General features: G+C 40.3%; 1 protein-coding gene and 1 long non-coding RNA gene across 5 annotated transcripts in view; one reads left to right on the plus strand and one right to left on the minus strand.

Annotated features, from left to right (window-relative positions):
• The window catches only part of GASK1B (golgi associated kinase 1B), a 47,744-nt gene extending 47,276 nt beyond the window's left edge, over positions 1–468 (minus strand). Inside the window, exon 1 of the mRNA XM_058550262.1 lies at positions 316–468. The gene's annotated coding sequence lies outside the window, so the exon portion shown is untranslated. The remainder of the gene's footprint in view (positions 1–315) is intronic.
• LOC131411424 (uncharacterized) lies at positions 90–25,123 on the plus strand. Of its 4 annotated transcripts, XR_009221555.1 has the most exons (7): positions 90–395; positions 5,388–5,438; positions 7,668–7,742; positions 19,233–19,344; positions 22,480–22,560; positions 24,623–24,975; positions 25,072–25,123. It is a non-coding gene; the product is annotated as an uncharacterized LOC131411424 (long non-coding RNA). The 4 variants fall into 4 exon arrangements; XR_009221554.1 differs by lacking the exon at positions 25,072–25,123 and having other exon boundaries at positions 24,623–25,062; XR_009221557.1 differs by lacking the exons at positions 19,233–19,344; positions 25,072–25,123 and having other exon boundaries at positions 24,623–25,062.
• Positions 25,124–27,892: the final 2,769 nt, after the last annotated feature.

A 27,892-nucleotide genomic window follows, 5' to 3' on the forward strand; every position in this document is an offset into this window, starting at 1 on the left:
TTTTAAGATGGGTGAGATTTCTTTTTATAGTTTAAAAAATAAACTTTAATTTGAAATTCTGAAAAAACAAATGCCGTACAGAAGCAGTTTTCATTCAAATAATTTCCCACGGATTTTTAACCCCTGGGAGCCCCCTAGTGTCCTGTTTGGAAACAGCCTCAGAAATGTCCGTCTCACGGAGGTAAAAAGGATTGAGAGCGTTTGCTTAGCAGCCGCGGAATAAACACCTTATAAAATGAGGAAGGCCGTCCCCCCGCTGGCCATCCCACGTAGCTGGGGCTCAGAGCACCAGCGTTTCCACGAACTACGACTCACCTTACCATCTGGACCGTTCACAGAGTGACATTTGTCTCCCACCGCTTCTAAGAAGAGAAGGCCTAGAAGTTCATAAAAAGGTAAGAAAGGGTTAACTCAAATAAGGGAAAAAATAGAACGAGGAGATAAGAGATAAGAGTGCACATCGATAGAGAAAGACATTTATAGTATGCAGTCGCACGGTGCAGCAGTTCACAAAAAGAAGTCGTGGACTCTCTCTGATTGGAGGTTTTTTTAAAAACAGGTTAGTAATTGGCTTAGGTAGTTTGCATGTCCTGGCACAGAGGCTGGGGTTGACGACCTCCCGCTCTCTCTTTTTGCTTCTACAGCAAATAGAATCAGAAGGCAGGAAGGGGACAAGGACTGTTTTCCCCACTGGAAAAGAAGTTTATAATACTGGGGAGTGGGTCAGAGATTACAGTATGATGTGTAATCCTAAAAATACTACATTTTACAGTCAAAAAAGATCAAGGAATTGGAATATAGAGAGAAGGAAAGAATAAACTTCCACGTGATAAAATGCCAAAAATTATAATAATAGAACTGTTACTTTAGCACTCTTAAATTCAGACCTCTCTTCCTCCTTAAAAGTTCTGCCACATGGAAGAAAGAGAAGGAACAATTTCAATATTGACAGTGGCCTAAAAGTACCTGTAGATTTTGGCTAAACTTTGTGAGAATTCATGCATCAAAGCAATTTTCTTTGTGCTCCCAAACTCTTAAAGCACACTTCCACAAACGCAGAATTATTTTCTAGATGGTAAATGTTACCTTCTTGAAAGGAAACCATGACAGAGCTGTTTTATTATAACTATCTTATTATTTTTACATATTGAGAAGAATAACTGACCTGACTCTTTAAAAATTAAAAAATAAATCTTTGGCAGAGGCCAGATTATAACAAGCAGAAGCTTCTGCTAGCTGTTTCTAATGCAACTTTTTTAGTGGAGAAATGCTCTGGAAGTAGGTAGGAATTGTGTGAGTTAGTAAATTTGGTTAACCACCCCTCTTCTTCCCCAAATAGGTCTCTTTATGAGAAGACCAATACATTGCCTCTCCTGAGAGCCACCAGAGGGATTAGTGGAGGCTAAAGGCTGTGATGTTTAGAAATGGGCTCCAGAGGGAGAATGCCTGGCTTTGTGTTCTGCTCCTTTACTCTTTAGCTGTGGTCCCTTGTGGCAAGTGACCTTACCTCTCCAGCCTCAGTTTCCATCTCTAAGAGAAGAGTAACAATAGCACTTACCCACCGCTTTCTTGTGATGATTAAATAAGATAGTGGTGACAGAATGGTAATTTGCAATATTAGGCAATGGATTTTTAGCCCCCCAACATCTTATTGAACTTCTCAGAGGCCCTTCTCCCAGCCCAGGCAACTTGACAGCGAGTCACCATTGTACCAAGGGGAAGCCATCGTGGTAAATTATGAAAAAGCTCATTGAATTATTGGTAAGGCCAATGTATTGACATAACCAAGACGGTGGACAAATAACACTCATCAGATCTAATCAGAAAACAATTTTAATCATCCTCCCCACTGCCTTTTCAAACCTGCTCCGTAGCCTAGTAGTTCTTTTCAACTCCCTTGGATAGAAACTCAGGCATAACATTTCTAGTCACACTTAGACTTTTTGAAATGTCTCCAGTCATTTTAGTCACAGACACACACACGTACATAAACTAATCAGTGTTCAATTCTATGTAACAGAATTTTCACATTTCTTTTAAGTTTAAAGCATTTCCCTTCTCTGGAAGTTAGCTGTCCCTCAAAAATCGGAGCCAAACCTACTGAAAAGGGGGAGAGGAGATCCGTGTGGGATTGTTTTTTCCTGTGTAGACCTTCTACTCTTCACCCACCCACCCACTCGCCCCCCTTTGAGTCTGGCTCTGGCTATTCCAAAGTTGAAGGGTCATGGGGAGGGACAAGCAGTAACAGTAGATATGTTCTTGCTACTCTATTGATCTTTTTGTGAATTGGCTTATAAACTGTGGGCTTAGCAGGTATGTAAAGCTGACGCTCTGGTGGGCATTTTGCAATTGCTTCAAAGACACCGCTATTATTGTCTCGCTGGCTGGCTGTTGATGTCTCCTGGGCCCCTTGGAATCTGGCAGCCCACTGTTGTGTTGAGGTCACCATTTTCCTTCAGGCTGTTCTCTTGGGCAGCATTTAGGATGACCAGCAGGCTGGCGTTCTCACTTGGGCCTGTATGCATCGCCCACAAGTAGCCCAATAGACAGTCACCCTCCTTTGCCCCAGCGACCTCAGGCTTCCCCATGCAGCAAGCTACTCCCCTTGGCATGGTGGACCCTCATTTTGCAACGGATAAGCAGTTGCCATCTATTGCTCATGGTCACTATTGAAACTGAGCAGAAAATTATTTTCTACCATCGGGTATCGTGGGGCTCAAGAGAGAAGTTTAATTCAGTTTTAGAAAACAAAAGCTGAATTCCTTGAACGAGTAATGGTTTGAAAATGTGTTGCCATGCTACAACATTCACATATAACATGTGAGTGCACATATAACACTTGGAATATTTGTTATTGTTATTAATGTTATTAGATCAAAGAGACTTATATAATCATCCTCGTATCTAAAGTATTTTCTCTCCATTAAAAAAATCTATGAGCCACGCCAGCCCTGTGGCGCAAGCAGTTAAGTGCGCGCGCTCCGCTGCGGTGGCCCGGGGTTCGCTGGTTCCCACCGGTTCGGATCCTGGGCGCGCACCGAAGCACCGGTTGGCAAGCTATGCTGTGGCGGCATCCCATATAAAGTGGAGGAAGATGGGCACAGATGTTAGCCCAGGGCCAGTCTTCCTCAGCAAAAAGAGGAGGATTAGGAGATGTTAGCTCAGGGCTGATCTTCCTCACAAAAAAAAAAAAATCTATGAGGAAAACAAAGTGAAAAAGTAGATGGTAAGACAATGGTATGGTCCATTAAAATACCTGGGAATCTTTTTATACCTTTATGGAAGGTGGAGATGAAAAAGCAACATGAGCAGGGACTGGGGCTTGTAGTAATGTTCTATTTCTTGACCTAGATGGTATTTACAAAAGTATGTTTATCTTGAGATAATTTATTGATATGTTTATGATTTGTGCATTTTTCCACATACATCTTATCCTTTAATAAAACTGAAAGAGATGGTAGGTAAACAAACATTCACTTTATATCTTGCATCTGCCATATCTCTATATAGAAAGGGAATAGGAGAGTAATAATTTTTTACATCTTTTTTTATTTACAATGAAGAGTTCATGATGCTGTCATCGTTTAAAATTAAATTAAAAAATTAAAGAACAATGAAATCTCTGAAAATTTTAAAAATATATACATGCCTAGGCTTCATCTACCTCCCCAGAGATTCTAATTTAATTGGTCTGAGGTGGAGCCCAGCAATCCATAGTTTGAAAAACTTCTAATGTGTAAGGTTATAATTCACCCTTCTAAAAGTTAAATGGCTAGTTCCGGAAGCAAATTAACACCTCTTTACAGTTAAGTGATACATCTTAGGTTTCACTGGCAGTGAAATATCTTTAAGTCCTTCAAGACTTCCAATTGCAGAATCCAAGTGTGGTAAAGGCCTTTCTCCTTCAGTCTGGGAGAACTCCGGGAACAGACTACACAGTGAGTAGGGCTCCCAGTTTCCCACCCCACAGCGCACTCATTTCCCAACTCCTGTCAGGAGTACTGTTTGCTGCTTCTGTGGGCTCAAACTCACCCACTTCCTGAGAGCCATTCAGAAAGTAAAGAGAACTATATAAGGACTCCAGTCCCTGAAAAGTTAAGTATTAAGCTTTCCTTGCTGTTGTTGACCCATGCTTGTTACACAGATTTCAGACCTACAGATAGATACTTTGTTCCTGGCTCTGTGCTGACCAGACCTTCCCACTGGGTCCCTAACCTTTGCTCACCAGCCTCCTGACCTCTAGGACCCACAGGCCTTCTAGAACTATAATCCTGGCTTTAGCCTATGTTCTTGGGAACAACCTTTGTCCAGCTTGTCATATGGAATTTGCTTGTATTTTTGCTGTCCATTCTAACTAACACCAGGCCTGGGCATTACCAAATGGGCCTGTCCTGCCACTGAAAAACGTTTAGCCTTATAATCTTTTGAATTTTGTCATAAAGGTTTTAATTGGTACCAAGAAATTTGTGGTTCACTAAATAGTGCTGTATATTATATCTATCTTTAAAATGGTATGCAAGTTACAGTTATTGTGTTATATTTTATAGAAATATATGCACTTTTACCTGGCACTTGGTACTCGCTCCTTAGGACATCTTTCCTGATGACCTATACCACTTCATCTACTTGTGGTAGGAGAAGCACTTTCAAGGAAAACCACCTGTCTCCTCAGACCCAGCCTTACAAATCTATGAAGTGACACTGAGCGCCATAGCTTAATCTTTCTTGTGTGACCAAGAGAGCACCAAAGAGGTATATTTCCAGTGGATGAAGTACCTGGCATTTCATCACGTTGGGTATTCTCCCCTCTGTCTACTATTATAACTGGTGAAGAGTAACATAAGCCTCCCTGACTTTTCCCAGTACAGAAATCTCCAACAAGAATCCCTTTAGCCTCATTTTCTTAGAAATGTTTGTTTCATTTATTTAAAATTGTGTTTGTGTTAGAATGCTTCTGCCACAAGACCAGAAACTGAGCAATGTTTGTATGGATGGACAACAATACAGGAAACAGGGGCCAGCCCTGTGGCGTAGCGGTTAAGTGCGTGCACTCTGCTGCGGCGGCCCGAGGTTCGCAGGTTCGGATCCTGGGCACGCGCCGATGCACCACTTGTCAAGCCATGCCGTGGCGGCATCCCATATAAAGTGGAGGAAGACAGGCATGGATGTTAGCCCAGGGCCAGTCTTCCTCAGCAAAAAGAGGAGGATTGGCAGATGTTAGCACAGGGCTGATCTTCTTCACAAAAAAAAAAATATACAGGAAACAGATAAAATGTATGACTGCCAATTTGACATATATTGAAATAAAGATAGTTATACAGTTGTTATTTCACTTCTGGAAAATCTGATGGTTTATGCATGTAATAATAATCAGCATTGTTTTATAGTTCTAAAATTCAAGAATGTATAGAGTCATCACGGAGCAAGAGAAGAATTAGGTAAGTCTCAGGCTACCTGAATTCCTTCTAAAAGCCCTCAGACAATCTAGACAATGAAACTTCTCTGTTTCAGCTGTGGGTGCTGAAGGCATCCATACTCTGCCTCCCACCCCACTCCCAGGCCACACACACACACAAGCCAGGACAGACATGCTGGCCTGAGGTCATTCTTGGCTTAGGATAGACCAATGCAAGTGGATTTTGGCCTGTGTAGAGGAGTCAAGATTGGATAAAGCTGTCTTGATTCTTAGACTTCTTGCAGGAAACTAGCGCAGAGCTACAAATTATCTCTTCTCTCCTCACCTAAGGCGTAGTTTGTGTAAAAGAAATAAGCTGCAGAGAACATTTAAAGGAAGGAAGGCCCCCTGGCTACGCTAGATTAAATTTGGCACATTAGAAATGCGTTGGGGTTATAAATAAACACTGTAAAAGTGCAGGAGAAGAAGACAGAGAGAAATTTGGGGTCCTTTTTCATTTGTATCTAGTAGTTTTGAGACTCAGTTGTGTTCCCCACTGTGATTCAGACATGTGTGGCATATCTGATAAATTGTGGGAGTGTGGAAACTACACATGCACGTTTTATGAATTGATACAGAACCTGATTAGAAAATACAGCATGTGTTAACATCACATACCCTGCCCATCCACCCGTTCCCGTCACCCCAGCCCTATAGGTTCAAGCCCCAGGAAAGAACTACAGGCGAACACGGATGGAGATATTTTCATGGATTAATCTGTGAGATATCAAGACCCCGGCAGCATACTTTGGTTTCCAGGCAAGGAAATGTGATGCAGAGTCAAGGAGCATCCCCTTCTCAACCAACAATTGCAGATGTTGGCAATTTGGGGAGCACTGGTGGGCAGCCACGTGGACCTCATGGTTCCCACAGAAGGCAGCAACAACAGTAGGCTCAGCAGTGAGTCGCTCTGAAGTAGCTACATAGACGGGAAACATCTATGAGAGGTTAATGTGTGGTAACCAGTACTGACTGGGTTATAAGCACATGAGTGACAAGCCCTGGAGTCCCAGTGACACAACTGCATGCTTTTTTGAGAGGTGCTGGAGGTCTTGTTTTATGTAGGAGAGGATAAAAGTCAGCGCAATTTGAGTGACTCCCGCTACAGAGTACTTGGTACCCATAGGCTGGTGAGACTCGTGGAATGTAGGTTGCACAGCCACTTGATGTTTATTAAAGACCCACTAAGTGCCAGTCACTGAAGCAAGGTTCTGTGGGGCGTATGCAGTATCTAAGGCACTGCCTAGCTCAGTAATGTCTCAGTAAATATTCAATGAATGAACGAATGAATAAAAATATTAAGATGATAAAGCACAGTCAGTAGACCAGTGGTTCTCAAAGTGAGGCCCAGCAGCATCAACTTCACCTGGGAATTTGTTAGAAATGCAAATGCTTGAACCCCATCCAAGACCTCGTGACTTAGAAACTCTGGAGGAGAGGCTCTGTAATCTGTATTTAAGAAGCCCTCCAGAGAATCTGCTGCATGCTAAAGTTTGAGAACCATGGCCCTAGCTGAGGAACCCCCAAAAGAACGCGGCAGGCCAGGAAGAAGAAAAGAAAATGCCAAAAGAGGAAAGATAGAATAAAGTAAAAAGTTGTAAGAAGATTCAAAACAACATTTGCAATTTGCGTAAGGTTGTTCTGGACCTTTTCCCTCTTTATGAGAGTTCAGTTTCCTCCTCGACATTTCATCCATTGGATTGGAAAAGACAAAATATCTTACTATCACATAGTCTGCCCAGCCAGCCACCCTCACCTACCCAGCCCTATCGCTTCTAGTCCCTTTGTCAAAGGAAGGTCATAGCGAGTAGACATTGGGAAAAGAAGAAATTGGAGAGAGGCTACGATTCACAACCCATCGAATGAAAGCCAAGAGCACTCGTGGCTGAGTGTGGAGGGACTGTCTAAGGAAAAGTGCGGGAAGAAATCAAATCCCCTGTAGGCCACCAGCAGTTCTGCTCCCACGAAGATGCCTTTTATAGTAAAATCCCAGTTTTCCAAAAGGCAGTCATCAGGTTCCCATGGTCACATAATGTGTGGCATAGCCAAAAATTATAAGCCAAAAGGCTTTGGTGAGAAGCCTAGAATGGGTTCTGAAATTAAAAAGATGAACAGATACAAGGCCATGTAACACATAGAAGAAAATTAAATATTTTATAAGAATGAACATGTCGTTTCTCTAATATAACACACCACAATTATTTTCCCACAGGAAATCACCAATGCTGTGGTTAAGAATGCACGTTATTTTGCAGCATTTTGGGGAGTGAAGACAACCTTGACTGAGGTAATCACCAGCTCAGAGGCAACGCTCCTTGTCTTATCTTTGCGCTAATTACTTATGATAGAGAAATAGCCAGTCAGTATAGTTTATGGCAGTAAATCTGCATTTAGTTCAGTTGAGCTGAGGAATTTGTAAACAAAATATTCTCATCTCAGCTAGGTGCTTTTAGCAAGTGCTATGGACTGAATGTTTGTGTCCCCTCAAAATTCATATGTTGAAACTTATTGCCAACGTGATGGTATTTGGACATGGGGCCTTTGGGAGGTAATTAGATCACAAATTAGCTCTCATGATGGAATTAGTTTCCCTGTAAGAAGAGACAGAAGACAGCTTGTTTCCCTTCTCTCTGCTCTCTGCTATGTGAGGACACAGCAAGAAGACAGCTATCTGCAAACCAGGAAGAGGGCTCTCACCAGAACCCAGCCATGCTGGCACTCTGATCTCAGACTTCTCAGCCTCCAGAACCGTGAGAAATAAACTTTTGTTATTTAAGCCACCCAGTCTGTGGTAATTTGTTATAGAGGCCTGAACTAAAACACTAAGATTTTAATTTTTCTCAGTTTCGTCATCTGAAAAACTGGGATTATTATATCCAGTTCACAGGATTGTTCTAAGAATTAAATTATATGTTATATGTAAAACATTAGCACAGTGCTTGACACATAGCAAGAGGTATTGGCTCATTCGCTTGCTCTTTTTCTTGCAACGATGATGTGAATGACAGCATTCTCTAAAGAGACCATAAGAAAACACTGATGGATAAAACATTGATCAACACATAATTTCATGTTCAAGAAATAGTTGTGATGGGGCCGGCCCCGTGGCCTAGTGGTTAAGTTCGGTGCATTCTGCTTCAGCAGCCCGGGATTCGGTGTCCAGGTGCGGACCTACACCACTCGTCAAGCTATGCTGTGGTGTCGACCCACATACAAAATAGAGGAGGATTGGCACAGATATTAGCTCCAGGCGAATCTTCCTCATGCAAAAGGAGGAAGATTGGAAACAGATGTTAGCTCAGGGCAAATCTTCCTCAGCAAAAAAAAAAAAAAAGAAGAAGAAGAAGAAAAAGAAATAGTTGTCAGTCTTATTAAATTACTAATGCAGAAAATTATCCAGAATTTGCTTCACTATCTTCTTTTATACTTAACAAAGGACTTAGACAATCAGGAGTATATTGTGCGTGCTACTTTGGATTCAAATCTTTGATCATTTTTGCCTTTGATATTTAGAACTAGTCTATGGTAACCACTTTAAGGCTCTAGTAAAGTGGTACCTTGGCAATGTAATTGAAATCAGGGGACTTATCATAGAAAGTATTAAGTATAGATCACACATTGAAGAGTTTCCCCTCAGGAGACTTGACACCTCCCAGCTGGTTAGACACACTTCCCCTAGGCCTCTGGCAATGTTACCGGAACAATAATGACTGACCAAAATAGTAGTATAATTGTTTAATATTAGTTTTACTATTCTTAATAATAGAAACTCATAGGGTTGGTGTGAAGATTAGATGAATTAATAAATAAAAGCCTTTACCATAAAAAAAAATTAAGTTTGTCATTACCAGGACACTGTGGTGGGGAAAAACTGACCTTAGAAATATTCACTTATTATGGCTAAAAAAAGATTCAGAATTAATCACGCCCATTTACACGTTGATCAGGGGAGAGGTCACTCAATTATTGGATCATTTCAGATAGCCAGTTCTCCCGGCAGATATCTCCCTATTATGGAGAACTTGTAATGGGTTCTCAGAGACTGAGGTATCTGTTACCATATCTTCAGTCTCTTATATTAGTCTTCTTATTTTTTCATTTAAAATATCTTTGGAGCGGGCCAGCCCCATGGCTTAGCGGTTACATGAGCGCACTCCGCTGCTGGCGGCCTGGGTTACGATCCCGGGCGCGCACCGACGCACTGCTTCTCCGGCCATGCTGAGGCTGCGTCCCACATACAGCAACTAGAAGGATGTGCAGCTATGACATACAACTATCTACTGGGGCTTTGGGGGAAAAAAAATAAATAAATAAATAAAATTATAAAAAAAATAAAGGGGCCGGCCCGGTGGCGCAAGCGGTTAGGTGCGCGCGCTCCGCTGCGGCGGCCCGGGGATCGCTGGTTCAGATCCCGGGCGCGCACCAACGCACTGCTTGGCAAGCCATGCTGTGGCGGCGTCCCATATAAAGTGGAGGAAGATGGGCACAGATGTTAGCCCAGGGCCGTCTTCCTCAGCAAAAAAAGAGGAGGATTGGCGGATGTTAGCACAGGGCTGATCTCCTCACAAAAAAAATAAATAAATAAAAAAAAATAAAAAAATATCTTTGGAGCAATTACTATGTGACAGACACTGTCAGGTCACTTTGGGTATAGCAGTGAAAAAGATAGACAATGGTCTAGCAGTCAAGGGGTGTATAGGATCCTACCTTCTAGATTGGACTCCCTTCTAAAACTTTCAGCTCTATCAGTTCTCTGCTTTCTTTCCCATCTACCACCCTTAGAACCTGCCCGAACCTCACAGACATGTCTGGTTTCAGATCTCAATTCTTCCCATTCCATCTGGTCTCAATGCCTACACACAGCCTCAAATATGACAATTCTCATTAGGCCAAATTTGTCATCTGCCAAACGATAGTACTAGACTGTTTGATTAGTCTTATAGATTATTCATTTCAGTTCAATAAATAATTCAACTACCAACCTGTCATAAGTTTCAAACCAAACCAAAGCTTATTTTCACTTTCTGACTTATTGGATCCTAGAGAAAAAGACATTCTCCTTTTCCTTATAAAAAAAATCCTTTAAAATTAGCTGAATTTCAGCTAACAGCTAGATAACTTTGCCTCTAAAATATGTAAATTTTTTAAATAAATGAAAAAAGTTTAAAAGATAGGTATGGAATTTCTGGAGGTAAAGCTTTTAAATGTCTGAGAGGCTCAGCGAATCTAAGTTCATCACTAAACATTTTTATTACTTTTCTAAGTTTTCCACAGAGAGCACAATTCACAATTAAAACATATAACTTCTGCTCCAGCAGTATGTCAGGCTAGATACTCTCAAAGGCCTTCTTACTTTAAATTTTGACCCAGCATAAATAAGGAAAAACATATAATATACTGTTTACAAGTTCTCTAAAAAGGAAGGATTTTCCATTTTAAATTTTATATGAGGTGAATTTAAGAAATCACCAAGCATACAAAGAAAAAAAAAAAAACAGAGAGAGAGAAATATTAGCATCATCAGAATCCAAATATAAATTTAGTAGATATAAATAATGTTTAAAGGAAGACAAAATGAGCACGCAACAAGAAGGGATTCAAAATGATTGAGTACATATTTAAAAGAAATTTAAAAATAACATTTAGAAATGATAAAAGAAATTGTTGAAATTAAAATTCAATGAATACAATTTTTGGCCGTGGACTCAACAGTGTAGCTGATATTGAACTACATCTTCTACCAAAAATAAAAGTTGGAAAAACATATAAGCAATCCTTCGAAGGCGTTGGGGAGCCAGCACAAATAATATTGAGCAGTTCGAATCCTTAAAAAAGGAAAGCACACAAGGTACACTGCACATTCACCTCAAAATTTTCCCGTGGGTATTTTTCAAATTGTGGCACGGGTGAAGAGAGCCCAAGAAGAAGGCAGCAGTCTCGTAGGTCTGAGACAGATATTGAGTTTAGGAATGCCAAAGGAGCTGGGATTTGAGGAGCAAAATATTGGAGAGAAGAGAACCTCAGAGAAAGTGCCCAAAAATATGCGTTCAAATTTCCCTCAAATTGCTGGTCACCTTTTGAGCTGTGAACATGCAAGGCAAGCCTGAAGAAATGCAGTCAGTCATTGGTGTCAAAGGCAAGGCCCAGGTACTCAATGGAGTCCTCCAGGAGTTGTTAACTGGAGGTAAGGAAAATATAGAAATAGTGCTGATAGACCCCACCCCACCCGTAGTCCAGAAACCCCACCAGGCTTTAGAGAGTGACCTTCAGCTGGGGCAGCCCAGTTACTAATGTGCAACTGGGGCTGCTACCTTCACCGCCAGCCAAAAGTGTAAGTGAAGGGCACTTGAGCTTAAGCTTCTTTAGGTTCATGATATATCCACCTCTACATAGAGCCTGGTTAAGAGAGGCGCATTTTGCCAGTATCCAGCAATCCTAGAGAGTTGGACAACCAGGAACTATGCTGACAGAAAAGCTGAATTCTCTACCTCACGGTATGGGAAACTTTTTGATCTTTCCTGCACTCCATTCTCCAAGATTGAGTTAGTTGTTACCTGTTTCTCCCTCTGATTTATTCTCCCTCTATACATCCAATAATTCCCTCTGCTTATTTCCATTATTTCATTTACTCCATGGTGTTGTCATTTGTAATTAGTTGGATACTTTTTTTGGTTTTAGGCAACAGAAAACCTGAAAACCAAACTCAAGCTTCTACAAAAAGAAATTTTATTGGCTAGGATCACTTGAACATCCAGAGGTGGAGTAGGCTTCAATGCAGTTCAGTCACGTCTAGCTACATTTCTTTGTGATTCTCTTAGCTGTACCCTGTCCAATGGCTGGCTTGTCCTCCTGATCACAAGGTGGCTTCCTGAAGCAACAGACTCTACATGATCCCTCTTTCATGTCTAGGTAAAAAAGATTATAAGCATCTCACAACCACCAAACAAGATTTCTGAGCTTTGTGCAGAAGACAATCACTATAGATAAAAGAATGTTGTATAGGTTTACACCTTGCTTACATGCTTATTGCTGAACCAATAACTGTAATAAATGATTTTGAATTGTCCCTGGAGCTGAATGTGGTATCAATCCCACAAAAATCCCTAATCTACTGGCTGTTACACAATGGAAACTGTTAGAATGGTGTTGGGTAGATAAACAAAACATCCATTATAATCATGGTAGATTTTTTCTATTGCTCCCATAAAACCCTGAGAGCCTGGACAATAGAGACAGTACTGACATATCTCTGTATCTTCAGGTCCTACCTCATAACTGGCATATAATCAGTATTCAACAGTCACCTGAATGAAGGAAAAAATAAAATAACAATTGATTCTCCTCAAATATATTTGTCACCAACCATTCCTATAATTCTTAAAGCATATTGTAGTTGTAATAATATTTGCACAACACCTTATTGTTCAATCCCACCATGCATGGTTATAATTTTTACCTATTTCTTCCCGGTCTCTCACTTGATTTCAACACATTACTGATTATTTTTAGAGCTGCTATTAACACAGGCTTCAATTGCTGTCCTGTCTTCCCCTTGAGCAGTGAGGCAGTTGCCATGGAAACAGAATCCAATATGTCTCTCTAGAGGCTCACATCAATGCAGTTTGATGAGAGGGACTAACATACTACCTCCTACCTCTATTTTATAAGTCTGAAGATTTATTACCTCAAAAAGATGCTATTCATTACTGGGGTAAGGCATACTTGATGAAGTATGGGTTTGACAGCTTGTCCAAGAAGATGTATCAGAGCTCTCATCTGGAAATAATGCCCTATTCAGAGTTGAAGAAAGATTTTAATGCTTGAATTGTCTAAAAATTCCAAATAATAAGGTAGATTTCATTTAAAGGTGGAAAGAAGGATCATTTTAATTGGCACCACTCATTTAGCATAAAGTCAGACTCATAACTTTTCACAGAGAGCCATGTGTGCTGATTATGTGGGGGAAAGGATGCGTCCCCGCCCAACTCCACCTACACAAAAAGTGAGATTTGAAATCTAATCCATCTAGACTGATAGAGAGAGGGAGGTGTAAATTCCCAAGCATCTCTGGGCGAGGCACCTCCCGTTAGCCAAGGACAATTCTCTAGAGAAAGTTGTGGTTCTAAGCTTTAGCTTCTATACTTTCAGCAGCTGGGGGAAGGGTACACTGGCTATGTGAAGAACTCTATGGGGAACCAACAGCATCAACTACATATGAGTGGAAATGATTCATCACTAGGTCCTAAACTCTCAGCTGGAACAAATTTTCGTGGTGTAAGACCAAGTTTTGACCTTGTCAGCACTCCAGAATCTTTTATTTGGTGGCTGGATGTGCTATGGAATTTCCTATCCCGTTGTCAGAGGTTTGCACAGAGTCTATCTCTGTGGGTAACCTGGGTTAATCCAAGGACATGGTCTAGAAGAAGCCAGGATGGGGTAGATGCAAGTGACAAAGGGACAGTGAGGGAAAGATTACAAAACTAAAACCAACTATATCAACAGGTACCTAAAGCATAGGGACCCAAGCAAAGCAAGTAGTGAGTAGACGAGCCACAGCCAAGTAATCATAAGGGATATTGAATCCTAGAGCTAGGCAGCTAACTGAGCTCATGGATAAGAGCCAAAAAGATACATACACATCCTGGAAAAGGGTCAACTGACTAAGATTGGTACCACAAAAGGAGAAGGACAGAAGATGAGGCTGGGCTGCAAGACAACAGTCAGGATCCCACCTGCCTTTGTTGTGGAATCCCAGCAGATTTTGTTGCAGGATCTTTTTCTTAGTGTAGTGGTTTTTTTTGTTTTTTGTTTTTGTTTTTTAAAGATTTTATTTATTTATTTTTCCCCCCAAAGCCCCAGTAGATAGTTGTATGTCATAGCTGCACATCCTTCTAGTTGCTGTATGTGGGACGCGGCCTCAGCATGGCCGGAGAAGCGGTGTGTTGGTGCGCACCCGGGATCCGAACCCAGGCCGCCAGCAGCGGAGCACGCACTTAATCACTAAGCCATGGGGCCGGCCCCTTGTGTAGTGTTTTTAAACTAGACAAGCAAAAGGCTTATTTTTCATTTCGTTTTGTTTTTGATTATCTGCTTCTTTGGTTCACAATCCTGACTCTATCAAGACTATATTTTAAAGATGATTCTCCATATATCTGCTGTTGGTCTATGCCTTCTCTTTCTCTGAATAAAAAAGAAAATTATCCATGAGCTAGATTAAGGCTGACTCTCCTACATGCCTTGGTTGCCACAGTTTGGTTGTTTGCTGTGTTAACCCCTGCCCTTGTCCTAACCCCATCCCAGCTCTTTCCCAGGAACATTCAGTTCCCATCATTTTTCTAGGAGAGAAGCAGGTCAAAATTATTAATGGAGTTTGTTCTACATACCACCAGCTTTGGAAATATTTTTTTTTTTTGTCAAGACATGCACAGGCTTCCTAATACTGAATACCTCCACAACAAAGCCAGACCACATTTGGCTCGTTTCCACCTAGGATTCAGAGGTATTCAAGGTTGCCAGGTTCTCTCCAGGGCACTCGTTGGGGCTGTTTTCTGGCCTTCTTCATACTAGGACCATTTCCAAGTGGCTAGGTACAGATCTTGTTCTTACTTGACTTGCTTTGGACAAAATTCCTGACCTGCTGTTACGCTACCTGACTCTTACTTTTTGCTCTGAACTGCTTAAACCCTACCCTCCATGCCTGCCCCTATTGCATTCAATATGTCCATTCTTGCTTTCTCACCCATTGGTCGTTTTGACAATCTGACTAAACTCCTCTCTCTCACTCGATTGTAGAATGGCTCCTATGGCTAGACAGGATTGAGTGAGTGTCATAGAAGATGTCAGAGGAGAGCTCAGAGCAGGCCAAGGCATTGTAGGCAATTGTAAAGACTTTGGTTTTTACTCCTAGTGAAATGGGGAACCATTGGAGAGTTTTCAGCTGTGTAGTGAACATGGTCTAAATATAATAGAAAAGAATCATTCTGGTTGTTATTTTTGGAACAGACTTCTGGAGGTGGAGGGGCAGTGAAAGCAGGAAAATCCTCTACAAGCCTGCGAAATAATTCAGATTGAGATGATGGTGGCTTGATCCAGGGTTGTTGTAGTAGATGTGGTAAGATAAGATCAGCCCCAGATGTAGATTTTAAAAGTCGAGGGAAAAGGTTTTCCTGACAGATTGGATAAGGAATATGAGAGAAAGAATGGAGGAAAGGCCAACTCTAAGGGTTTTGATCTGAGCAATTATTTAAACTCTTACATACTATTTCAAGAAATCATTGTGCCAGACATTATTCTAAGCACTTTGCCAATCACAACTCAATTAATTCTCATAACAACCCTATGAGATAGATGTTATTAGTGGCACCATTTTATAGATGAGGAACTTGATGCACAGATTGCTTAAATACTTACGCAAGGTCCCAGTGAATGTTGTTGCCGTTATTGAGATGGATCAGTGTAGGAGTGGAACAGATTTGGAGCAGGGGTAGGAGCTTAGTTTTCTACTTTTTTAAGGTCTAGAGACCACTAATTACCCACCTGTCCAGGCTCGGTCCACCTTTGCTTTCAGCTGCTATTAGTCCATGGTATACAATTCTTACCTGCAGGGGTTTCTTTAGCCTGGCACCAGGGCTCCCACAGCTTGGTCTTCCACTGGAGATAGTGGTATGCTGGCAAATATTTACCAATGCCTTAGGGAAAAAAGTAGTTTTTGCTGAGTATTTGCAGATTTCTGTGGTGTAAATATTCCCACCATAGCCAATTTCAAATGTGACTTTATTGAGTATGGAACTTGGAAGAGATGCACACAATCTGCCCTCAGCTGTAGCATGTGACCAACTGGAACCTCTATAATAGTTTTAAAGTGCTAGAGAACATCTAACAATGGCAGTTTGGGGCTCCCAAATGAGAAGGAGAATATGGTTGGAAATGTAGCCTAAGCAGTTGGGAAAAATAATTTAGACTTGAACTAGACATTGAAGTAAAGATGATAAAGCAAGAATAGGCAGAAGAAATCCAAGGATATGGAATAACAAAGGGGCTACCTAACTATAGGAGAGTGAAATGGTTGAAATAGTGATTCTTGGTTGATGGCACAGGGGTCCAGAGCAGAGATGACTAGGATGTAAACCTGAAGAGACTTCAAAGTCAGGTCAGCCAATCAGAAGTTTCAGGAATAAGTAGAAGAAGAAACCCAGTCAGTGTAGAAAAGAGGCATCAGAGATCTACAACAGCAGGCAATAGCAGAAGTACTCAAGCATAGTGTTTTGCCAAATGACTGCTTCTACAAACCATCTCCTTCAGAATCTTTGGGAGGCATTTAAAACAATATTTCTGATTCAGTGTGTCTGGGTTGGGTCAAGGAAATATATGCTTAAAAGCTCCATTAAGTGATTCATATATAATACCAGGTTGAGGAACCTGGTAAAAATCAAAGGCAGAGGAGTCAGGATATTAAGGAGTCCCAAGAACAAATAAAAGACTCCTAATTATGAAATTAAAGTTTAAGGCCGGAGCAGCAATGCCTTAAAAGAACAGGACAATGATAACACTGCAGCCATGTAAATGGGATACAGAGGTAAGAACTGATGCTGAGACCTGAATGCCAAGGGACATATTAGGCATCCTTAGTGAAAGTTCACAAAGAATCTTGTATATATCACCAAGAGGTTTTTAACTTCTTTGCAATGGATGCCAAGAGGAAATTTTACTCAGGGAAATGATATGACCATTTTACTTTCACAGTAGGATGGAGGATAGAATACAAAGAAACAAGACTGGAAGTAAGGAAACTAATTAAAGAGGCAAATCAAGCAGAAGATGATGGAGGCATGAACAAAGCCATGTCAGTAGGGATGGAATAATGAGGTTGGTTTTAGAGATATTTTAGATTTAGAACTGACATAGGTTATCTGATTGGATATGGAGAGGGAAGGATAGGGAGAAATTGAGAATAATTCCCACATTTCTGGATATTGAGAGGGAGGGATAGGGAGAAATTGAACAGGATTCCCACATGTCCAGCTAGGGTGATTCAGTAAACAGTGGCATTCAGGGAGATAGGCATCTACGAAGAAAAAGAGAGATAAGAACGGATGTATTCATCAGGACTCTTGATTGCAAATGAGAGAAAATAACTCAACTGGCTTAGGCAAAAAATGGCTTTTCTTACTTTGTGGAATCTAAGAAAGGATTAAACCAACAATGGTATAGTGGACTGTGGTAGCTATAATGTTGTCTTCTCAGAATGTATTTTAATATCCCTTCCAATAAAAGTTTTTGTGTTTTGAGGACACCTATTTGTGACCTACCCACAGACATAAAGGTAGCGTATGAGCTGGGTCTGGCCAGTCAGATTTCCCCATGCTTTTGGCCAGAGTGACTTGCTCAGAGGTGGTCATGAGACCTGAGCTAAGCCAATCAGGGGTCTTCTTGAGAATTTTCCATTAAAGTTAGCAGAGACTTTTCCCCTAGAGCTTTTGTCTTTGGGGTCACCCCTTTAGGAAGGATGAAAGACTGGAGCAACTTGTAACCCTCTTCCTCAGCCCCCTAGAAAAAGTCTAACTGCATGAAGTCCAACTGTGACCAACTCAAAAGCTGAGACAAGCAGAGATGAGAGATGGATAAGAAAGAGACCTAGCAATTCTGAGCTGTCTGTTCCAGACATCAGTAGAGGCCTGATTAAGGCAGTTGTTTCTGTGGTCACGTTAGCTACTTCAATATCCTTCTCAACCACATAAGAAAATAAATTCCCTTTTTCTCCCTTAGGCTAGTTAGCAATGGGTCTCTGTAATACAAAGTATAAGATTCTCCATTAATACCTACTAAAAGGCTAGAGATACAACTGGGCCTCAGGAAAAACTAGATAAGACGGGAATACCACCAGAATCTAGCCCTCCACCTTTCCTCTCTGCCTTGCTTTGGATATTGGTTTCATTCTCTCTCACTACAGACCCTACTTTCCTTTACATAGTTAGAAATGTGGCTACCAACGGCTCCCTGTTTTACTGCTCACATGTTCTACCTCTATTTTTGAACTTAGTTCTATCTCTATTTTTGAACTAGGGTTCTATCTCTATTTTTGAACTTGGAAGCACAGAGAGTAAAAGTCAGGTTTTTTCTGCACAGTTTTACTCTCTGTGCTTCCAAGTTCAAAAATACTAAGGAAAAGATTCTAATTGACCTACCTTGCGTCATATAATAGATCAATCAGTTGTAACTAGGGTTTTGAAATACTATAATTGGCTTAGCTTGGGTCAGGTTGATATTCCTGAAGCAATCAAATGAGGCCAATGGGGCTGACTCATGTAAGAAAATAGCAATGCTCGAGGAAACCATAAAGTTAGAGAAGGGAGAGGAATAATCCCATGAAGAATAGAAGTACTGTTCCCAGAAGAAGGGCAAACATAGGTATAGGTGTCCCTTACTGGAAGGATAATGTTTTACACATGTTGAATTTGAGGCCCTGTGAAGGGCTGAAAAGAGGCCAAGGAAATGTGGTGAGTTAAAATTATTACTCAAGTCTATAAGAGACAATTGATGCATATAATTGATTTTGATAAAACAGGTCATCTCAGACTATAAACTTCAAATTCTATACATAATTTTACCTCAAGATTACTTTCAACTCTAGTTTTCAAAACAATTTTGCACACTTTAAAATGGTTATGTGCTGTAGTGGAGTGGGTATTGTGAAGTGAGAGAAGAGAAAGGTTGTGAATCACAGTGGCAGGACGTTAAGAGCAAAAATCCTGATCTATGTTTCTCCCCTATCGGGCAGGAGATAATGCAATGGACTAGCAGAACATCTGGACCCCAAGAGTTTTGATCTGAGCAACTGGAATAACGGGACTGATTGAGAAGGGAAAGAATATGAGTAGGGCGGGTTTGGGGTAAGTTGGAATTTTCTCTCAGACATTTAAGTGGAGATGTTAAGTATACTAAGGGAAATACTAGGGACTGGATTTCAGAAGAGCGCTCTGAGCATTCCAATATTAAGAGGTCAGGAATTAAAGGAGGAACCATCTGTAGTGTAAGCCCTGACAGTTGGATTTTTCTTTCTGTAATGCAAGTGCCTGACTTAAGCTTTGATTGCGGAGGCAGCCACTTCAGAGGCCTCCACTTCAAAGATGGCTATCTGGAATAAGCACATTGCCAGCCATGTGACTAGATGAAGAGCCAGGCTGCCTCCCCCACTAAGCCTCCTTTGTTTTAGGGATCTTGGTTGATTCTGATAACTGACCATTTCAGCCGTTTGTTTTTTCTCTTCCCACACTTTAAATTCCTGCTCTTATTGAATTCACCAATACAGAGTGAGCCTGTGAAATCCTAGGCCCCCACCCTTCACCTCAATAAAAGCAGAACCCCAGGCCCGCACTCTGGCAGCCCTCCCTCCCCCATGACCTCATTGTGTGGTCCCAGGTGTGCCATGTAATTTCCAGGACCTGTAAGTAATAAACCTTTTTTTTGTTCAAAGTTTTCTGATGTTTATTGCTGAGGATGTCTTGCAATCATAATAAGAACTACAAGGGCCAGTCCAGCCACAACATTGGTTATCGACCGGCTGAGACCGGCACAAAACACCATCCAAGCAGATTAATGAAGGAGCCTTCAGAATATAGGAGAAACACCAGGCGAATGTGGTGTTCTGGAAGCCATATGAATGAAAAACATCACAGACAAGGGAAAAATCAACTGTGACAGATGCTGCTGAAGGGTCACATAAATAATGACAGAGAATTAACCATTGGGTTTAGCAACGTGGCTGCCATTGGTGATTTTGACAGTTTCCATGGAGTGGTGAGAGCAAAAGACAAGAGTTATACTTTAGCCATAAATGCCAGCAGGAAAGACAGAAATTAAGTGGGACACTGTTCTGGGAGCTAGAGGATGCATAAGACACAGCACCTTAGGACTCTGCCTCTTCCCTGTTCATAACGTCCCGTAAACCACACCCCTTCCCCCACACACAGTGACACCACCTGAGGGAGATAAGCAGGGATTGGGGGATTGATAAACTGAGCACTATATGTGTGGTTTTTATTTTGCCAAGTGGCACTGAGTATTAGATAAAGCTTCTGTTTAAATGAACAGATCAGACTAAGCTTTAAATCAAAGTTAATGTTTTTCCTTCTTACCAGCAGGTGGGGAGAAAGACCAAATCTAGGAAAGACAAAACTAAAGGAACTACATTTTATCCTCATATTGGATTTGTTGCCTATTTTAAGTGTTTGACTCTCATTGGATCAAATTTTTATTATAAATTTTTTTCCAGCTTTATTGAGTTATAATTGAGAAATAAAAATTGTATATATTTAAGGTGTACAATGTGGTGATTTGATACACTGTACATATACTTTGTGAAATGATTACCACAATCAAGCTAATTAACACATCCATCACCTCACATAATAACATTTGCATGTGTGTGTGATAAGAACACTTAAAATCTACTTTTTTAGCAAATTTTAAATATGCAATACAGTATTATTAAATATAGACATCATGCTGTAATTTAGATTCCCAGAACTTATTCATCTTATAACTGAAAGTTTGTATGTTTTGACCAACATCTCCCTATGTCCCCCACCCCTCAGCCCCTGGCAATCACCATTGTATCCTCTGGTTCTAGGAGTTTGCCTTTTTAGATTCCATGTATAAGGAAGATCATGCAGTTTTATTCTTTCTGTGACTGGCTTATTTCACTTAGTATAATGTCCTCTGAGTTCATCCCTGTTGTCTCAAATGACAGGATTTCGTTCCTTTTTTATGGATGAATAATATTCCATTATAATACATATAGTAACATTCCATTATATACCACATTTTCTTTATGCATTCATCTGTCAGTGGACACTTAGTTTGTTTCCTTATCTTGGCTATGCTGCAATGAACATGAGAGTGCAGATATTTCTTTGAGATACTGATTTCATTTCCTTTGGAAATATTCCCAGAAGTGGGATTGCTGGATCCATTATGAATTTTCACTAATAAACTTCCCATATCAGATCCATAGCTAATGGTTGACATTTTTTTTCAAATATATCTAATCTTTTTCTTGTGATTATTTGGCAACTGTAAAGCTGTCTCTTACTAGTGGTTTTGGTCCATGAAATTGAATAATATCCAGGTGAGATCCTAATGGGAGAAATCAATATGTCAAGTTTGAAAATGAGACAACCCAGGGGCTGGCCTGGTGGCACAGTGGTTAAGTCCGTGCACTCCACTTGTGCAGCCCATGGTTCACCGGTTCAGACCCCGGGCGCTGACCTATGCACCGCTCATCAAGGCATGCTGTGGCAGCATCCCACAGATGTGCCACTCTTCCTCACCAAAAAAAAAAAGAGAGACATCCACCTGAAAAGTAAAGGATAGTGGGAACAGAGTCAAATTAGGAGGACTCAAAAGTCAGATACAAAAAATGTAAAGAAGCAGTTGATTGGCAGTGGATGAAGAAGACTTTGAGAATTTTTGAACATGCATGTCAAGACATAGATACATGCTTCATGTATTTTTTTTTTCTTACCTGCTTCAGACACTTACTTGCATGTGCATTTCAGGTCTATTTAAAGGGGTCAGAATGAAGCACATATCTCATAATATTTTGGAAAGTATAGTAAGAATTAATAACCCAAGCACTGAAATCAAAGAGATACTGGCTTGAGAACTAGCACTACCACTTACTAGCTACATGAATCTGAGCAAGTTACTCTTTGAACCTTGCTCATTGTCCTCAACCATAAAATGAAGATAAGGATAACACATAACTCGCCAAGTTGTTCTAAGAATTGAAAAAGATAATGCAGATAAGGGTCTTCATGCAGTCCCTGCCAGTAGTAAATGCTCAATAATTATTAGTTATTATTAGTGTTATTATACACCATCCAGAAGGCTTTCTTTTAGAGCCCTATCAGTATCTTTCTTTCCTCATTTATTTCTCCACCCCACTTAGATCCCTTGCTAGATCTCATCAGTAACACTCTCATCAGCACCCTCCATGACCTTTCTCCTCTGTCCTTCCACCACAGATATCATGTTGACTCACCCTGTAAATCCATGGACTAGAAACACTGTTGAAGAAAAATCACATGGTTATGCCAACAAGCAAGGTATGAGAGGCTGTGTATGTTCATTGGAAGGCATGTTAAAGATTTCTTATGGAATAGGATATCCTGGCAATGATTGACCTCAAGAGATTTTAATTTTTTTTTTTTTTTAGATGCAACATGATTTTTTTTTATTGATGTTTTAATAGTTTATAACATTGTGAAATTTTGGGTTGTACATTTTTGTTTTTCCATCACCATATATATGTCTCCCTTCACCCCTCGTGCCCACCCCCTACCCCCATTGCCCCTGGTAACCACAATACAGTTTTCTCTGTCCGTGTGTTGGTTTATATTCCACATATGCGTGAGATAATACAGTGTTTGTCTTTCTCTTTCTGGCTTATTTCACTTAACATAATACCCTCCAGTCCCATCCATGTTGTTGCAAATGGGATGATTTTGTCTTTTTTTGTGGCTGAGTAGTATTCCATTGTATATATGTACCACATCTTCTTGATCCAATCATCAGTCAAGGGACACATAGGTTGCTTCCACTTCTTGGCTATAGTGAATAATGCTGCAATGAACATAGGGGTGCATAAGCCTCTTTGGATTGTTGATTTCAGGTTCGTTGGATAGATTCCCAGTAGTGGGATGGCTGGATCATAGGGTATTTTCTATTTTTAATTCTTTGAGGAATCTCCATACCACTTTCCATAGAGGCTGCACCAGTTTGCATTCCCACTAGCTGTGTGTGAGGGTTCCTATTTCTCCACATCCTCTCCAACATTTGTTGTTTTTTGTCTTGGTGATTATAGCCATTCTAACAGGCGTGAGGTGATATCTTAGTGTTGTTTTGATTTGCATTTCCCTGATGATTAGTGATGTTGAACATCTTTTCGTGTGCCTATTGGCCATCTGTATATCTTCTTTGGAGAAGTGTCTGTTCATTTCCTCTGCCCATTTTTTGATGGGGTTGTTTGTTTTTTTGTTGTTCAGTTGTGTGAGTTCTTTATATATTATGGAGATTAACCCCATGTCAGATATATGTTTTGCAAATATTTTCTCCCAGCTGGTGGGTTGTTTGTTCATTTTGATTCTGGTTTCATTTGTCTTGTAGAGGCTCTTTAATCTGATAAAGTCCCACTTGCTTATTTTTTCTTTAGTTTCCCTAGTCTGGGTAGGCATGTCATTTGAAAATATTCCTTTATGACCAATGTCAAATAGTGTGTTGCCTATATTTTCTTCTATGAGTTTTACAGTTTCAGGTCTCACCTTCAGGTCTTTGATCCATTTTGAGTTAATTTTTGTGAATGGCGATAGCAGATGGTCCACTTTCATTCTTTTGCATGTGGCTGTCCAGTTTTCCCAACACCATTTATTGAAGAGACTTTCCTTTCTCCATTGTATGCTCTTAGCTCCTTTGTCAAAAATTAGCTGTCCATATATGTTTTGTTTTATCTCTGGGCTTTCAGTTCTGTTCTATTGATCTGTGTGTTTTTGTACAAGAGATTTTAAATTTTTGATGAGTAAAATCAAGTAAAAACTTTTAATTAAATGTGGCACTGGGCCCAGTGGCGCAGCAGTTACGTGTGCATGCTCCACTGTGGCGGCCTGGGGTTTGCAGGTTCGGATCCCAGGCACGCACTGACACACCACTTGTCAAGCCATGCTGTGGCGGTCTCCCATATAAAGTAGAGGAAGATGGGCACAGATGTTAGCCCAGGGCCTATCTTCCTCAGCAAAAAGAGGAGGATTGGCATCGGATGTTAGCTCAGGGCTAGTCTTCCTCACAAGAAAAAAAAAAATTGTTGCACTATGAGAAGTTTTTGGTCTCTAAACATGCAGACTTTAAATTACCTGGACACCCTGTTCCCTTGTTTTTAGAAAAGCAACAGACAAGCCCTTTAACTATACAAATTTAAGGCAAGTCTTTGTTCTTGACAAAATTGTGGTGCTCTTAAGTGTTGAACTTAAGTGTTGTGGTTTGATTAGTCATCACGAAAGGTAGAATCAGAGCTAGATCTCTGAGAATATTGACTTCATTTCTTTTATTATCATTATTATTATTATTATTGGTTGATTTGTTTGTTTCTTTGATTTTGTTTTTGTTTGCTTTAAGTTTTGAGCATTGCTTGCAGATGAGGCACAGAAGACAGAAGCGGATTTACTGAAAGACTGAGCATGAACAGAACTGCTCCAAGACCCAGAAGACATCATAGTGAGGAGAGACTTCCTCTGAGATTCTTATGGAGCCCAACAATGCTCTGCTCCCTTGGGGAGCTGAAGCTATGGCAACATGGGTATGGTGCCACGTACCCATTAGTCATAGCAACAGGAGAGCTTCTTCAGACTACTTTGATGGTAATGATGTTAGCCTGAGGAAGCCAGAACAAGAAAGGAAGACTATGAAGATGTCACACTGGGAGTGTGAGCACCTGTGAGGCCTCCCTTTGGAAACTGGCAGACATAAATGTAAGATACTTGGATGCTGAGGTCTTGTAAACATACTGCAAGGGGCATTACAGTTCGGACATTAAAAATAAAAGAGTTCTAATTTTATATACACAGGCTGGCGAGGATTTCTTCCAACCTCCTTATATTACAAGTTTTAAAAAATGAGATTAAGTGTCTTGACCAAGATTACCCAGGAAGAGACAGTGACTTACACATCAGTACTTTGAACTACAGTAAGTTACAATAATATAGACTGAGAAAGTAAAACTCTTCCCTATCATTCACCAGTCCAGAATCAGAACTGCAGATAAAGCCAGGTGCAAATTTATCAGAAAATAACATTTCTCCCAAATACACACTGCAGCCATAAAATGCCATAACGGCCCAATTCTTGGAGTGTCTACTGATTTCTTACTGAGAAGTCTTCTTTTCTAAAATCTTATTTGCTAAAATCTAAAATTATTTCAGTAAGCCTAAAACATTCCACTCTTGTGTGGAGGAGTTAAGTCATGTGACAGTGAAGCAGCCTTGATTTACGGTCCACGTGCAGAGCTTCAGATAGTGGGTCTCTGGACATAGCATTTGACACCTATCTTAACTTTGTTTCCAAGAAAACAGAACCATGGGTCCATTTTACAATCCAGAACTGATGTTGCCCCTTTACACATAGCCCTACTTTGCTTTGAGCCCATCAAAACAGTGTTTCATTTACACTGCACCTAAACTCCACTCTTTTGCAAAATCCTATAATAACGCTCTCTTTTCCTTTCTTTGATGAAACATCCCACAGTTCCTTTGATGTACAGTCCCCCACATTCCAATCAGTCAGTAAACTTGACTTAGTTGATCTACAGGTTTGTCCCTCATGGTCTTAGGCTGATTGGGCTAGGAGAAGACGAACATTTGACTGCAACTTTATGAGAGACTCTGAGTGTGAACTGCTACCCAAGATGCTCCCCAATTCTTAACCCACAGAAACTGTGAGGAATAATAAATGTTTAGTGTTCTTTGAGCTACTACATTTTGGGATAATTTGTTATGGCAATAGATAATGAATACATCTTCTGTGATCAAAATACTTCAGTGGCTCCCAATTTTTCTCAGAGGAAAAGCCTAAGTACTATCAATGGTCCACAAGTCCCCTTACATCCCATTCACGCTATTACCTCTCTATCTCCGTTTTCTACCACTCTCCTTCTCCCCACTGCAGAAAGTATAGGGACGTCTTTACCATTCCTCAAATACACCTCAGGGCCTCTGTACTCACCAGTCCCTTGCCCCTCCCCCACCTCTTTCAGGACTTTACTCAATGTCTGCCTCTCGTGATGTCTTCCTTGACTATCTTCCAAAAATGCAGCTTCCCTACATCCACCCACACCCACACACATTCTCCATTCTCCCTTCCTCCTTTATTTTTTTCCTTATTTCATATTACTGTTTAATATATCATATATATTGCTTATTATCTGGCTCCCCTTATTAAGTTGAAAGCTGATTTGGTGCAGGGATTTTTGTCTATTCTCAATGTCTAGAGCAGTGACTGTTTTATAGTACATACTCCATAAAGATTTGTCAAATGAATACATAAATGTTAAGGATGTAAGGATACCCAATTAATAGTAACTTTAAAAATGCCTCACACATAGCCCTTTTGTGACCCACCCCAACTCTATAAAGCTGCTTCTAAAATTTGCTGCTAGAAAAAGCTTTTCTTTCCTGAATAGTTGTTTCACAAAAATAGCAGTTAAATAGCAAACTATCCTAACCAACTGTTTGCCTTTTTCCTTGTGAAACTCTGGCCAAATTGAAAGGCAATTATAGTAATTATATGGATCCTTAGAGGCTGTACCTTTTGTTTTGTTTCATCTTGACTTTTTTCTCTTATTTATAAGTTCCCTGTTTTTTATCCTTTATTTCAATGATTTCATTGTATGTTCTCAGTCCACACTGCTTCAAAGACTTTGTGAAATTAATATAAATAAATAAAAATAGGTAAATAGTGTTTTCTCAAACTCAGAATAGGTGATTTAAACTATCATTGGTTCGGATCCCGGGCACGCACTGACGCACCGCTTGGCAGGCCATGCTGTGGCGGCATCCCACATAAGGTGGAGGAAGATGGGCATGGATGTTAGCCCAGGGCCAGTCTTCCTCAGCAAAAAGAGGAGGATTGACAGATGTTAGCTCAGGGCTGATCTTCCTCACAAAAAAAATAATAATAAAAAATAAATAAATAAACTATCATTGGTTTGGGGCTGGCCTGGTGGCATAACGGTTAGATTTGCATGCTCCATTTCAGTGGCCTGGAGTTCTCAGGTTCGGATCCTGGGTGCCAACCTACACACCACTCATCAAGCCATGCTGTGGCAGCATGCCATATACAAAATAGAGGAAGATTGGCAACACATGTTAGCTCTGGGCCAATCTTCCTCACCAAAAAATAAACCAACAAAGTATCATCGATTTGGTATATTGTACTTACAGAATTGTCAACTTTTTAAGGAACAAAGCTTTAATTTTTTGTGAGCTCTATTTTAAATGTCAACAAAAGATAATAGTTCTATTATTCATCAAGGTAAACTTTATTGTAGAATATTTTACACGAGAAATATGCTTTGGATCAAGACAGGAACATTTATTTCAACATTAAATCGTCAACTCTCAGTACCATAGCATATTTTTCCTGATTTCATGTTATTCTTAGAAAATTTTGTTTGCTTCCATGGTATAATAAAACCCTTCTTGAAGATTATTTGTGTTAAATTGATTCCTTCTTGTCTAAAAACCCAAAAAGAGTTCTTTTAAACACTAAAGTGCATAATTATACTATCTAATGAATCAGCAGAGTGTTTCTGCCTTCACACAATTCATAATTTCTCTTTATATAGAGAGATCCTCAAAACGGCGAGCATAACTACACACCTTGTAGGATCCT

The sequence above is a fragment of the Diceros bicornis genome, chromosome 11, assembly GCF_020826845.1.
Source record: "Diceros bicornis minor isolate mBicDic1 chromosome 11, mDicBic1.mat.cur, whole genome shotgun sequence".
NCBI lineage: Eukaryota > Metazoa > Chordata > Mammalia > Perissodactyla > Rhinocerotidae > Diceros > Diceros bicornis.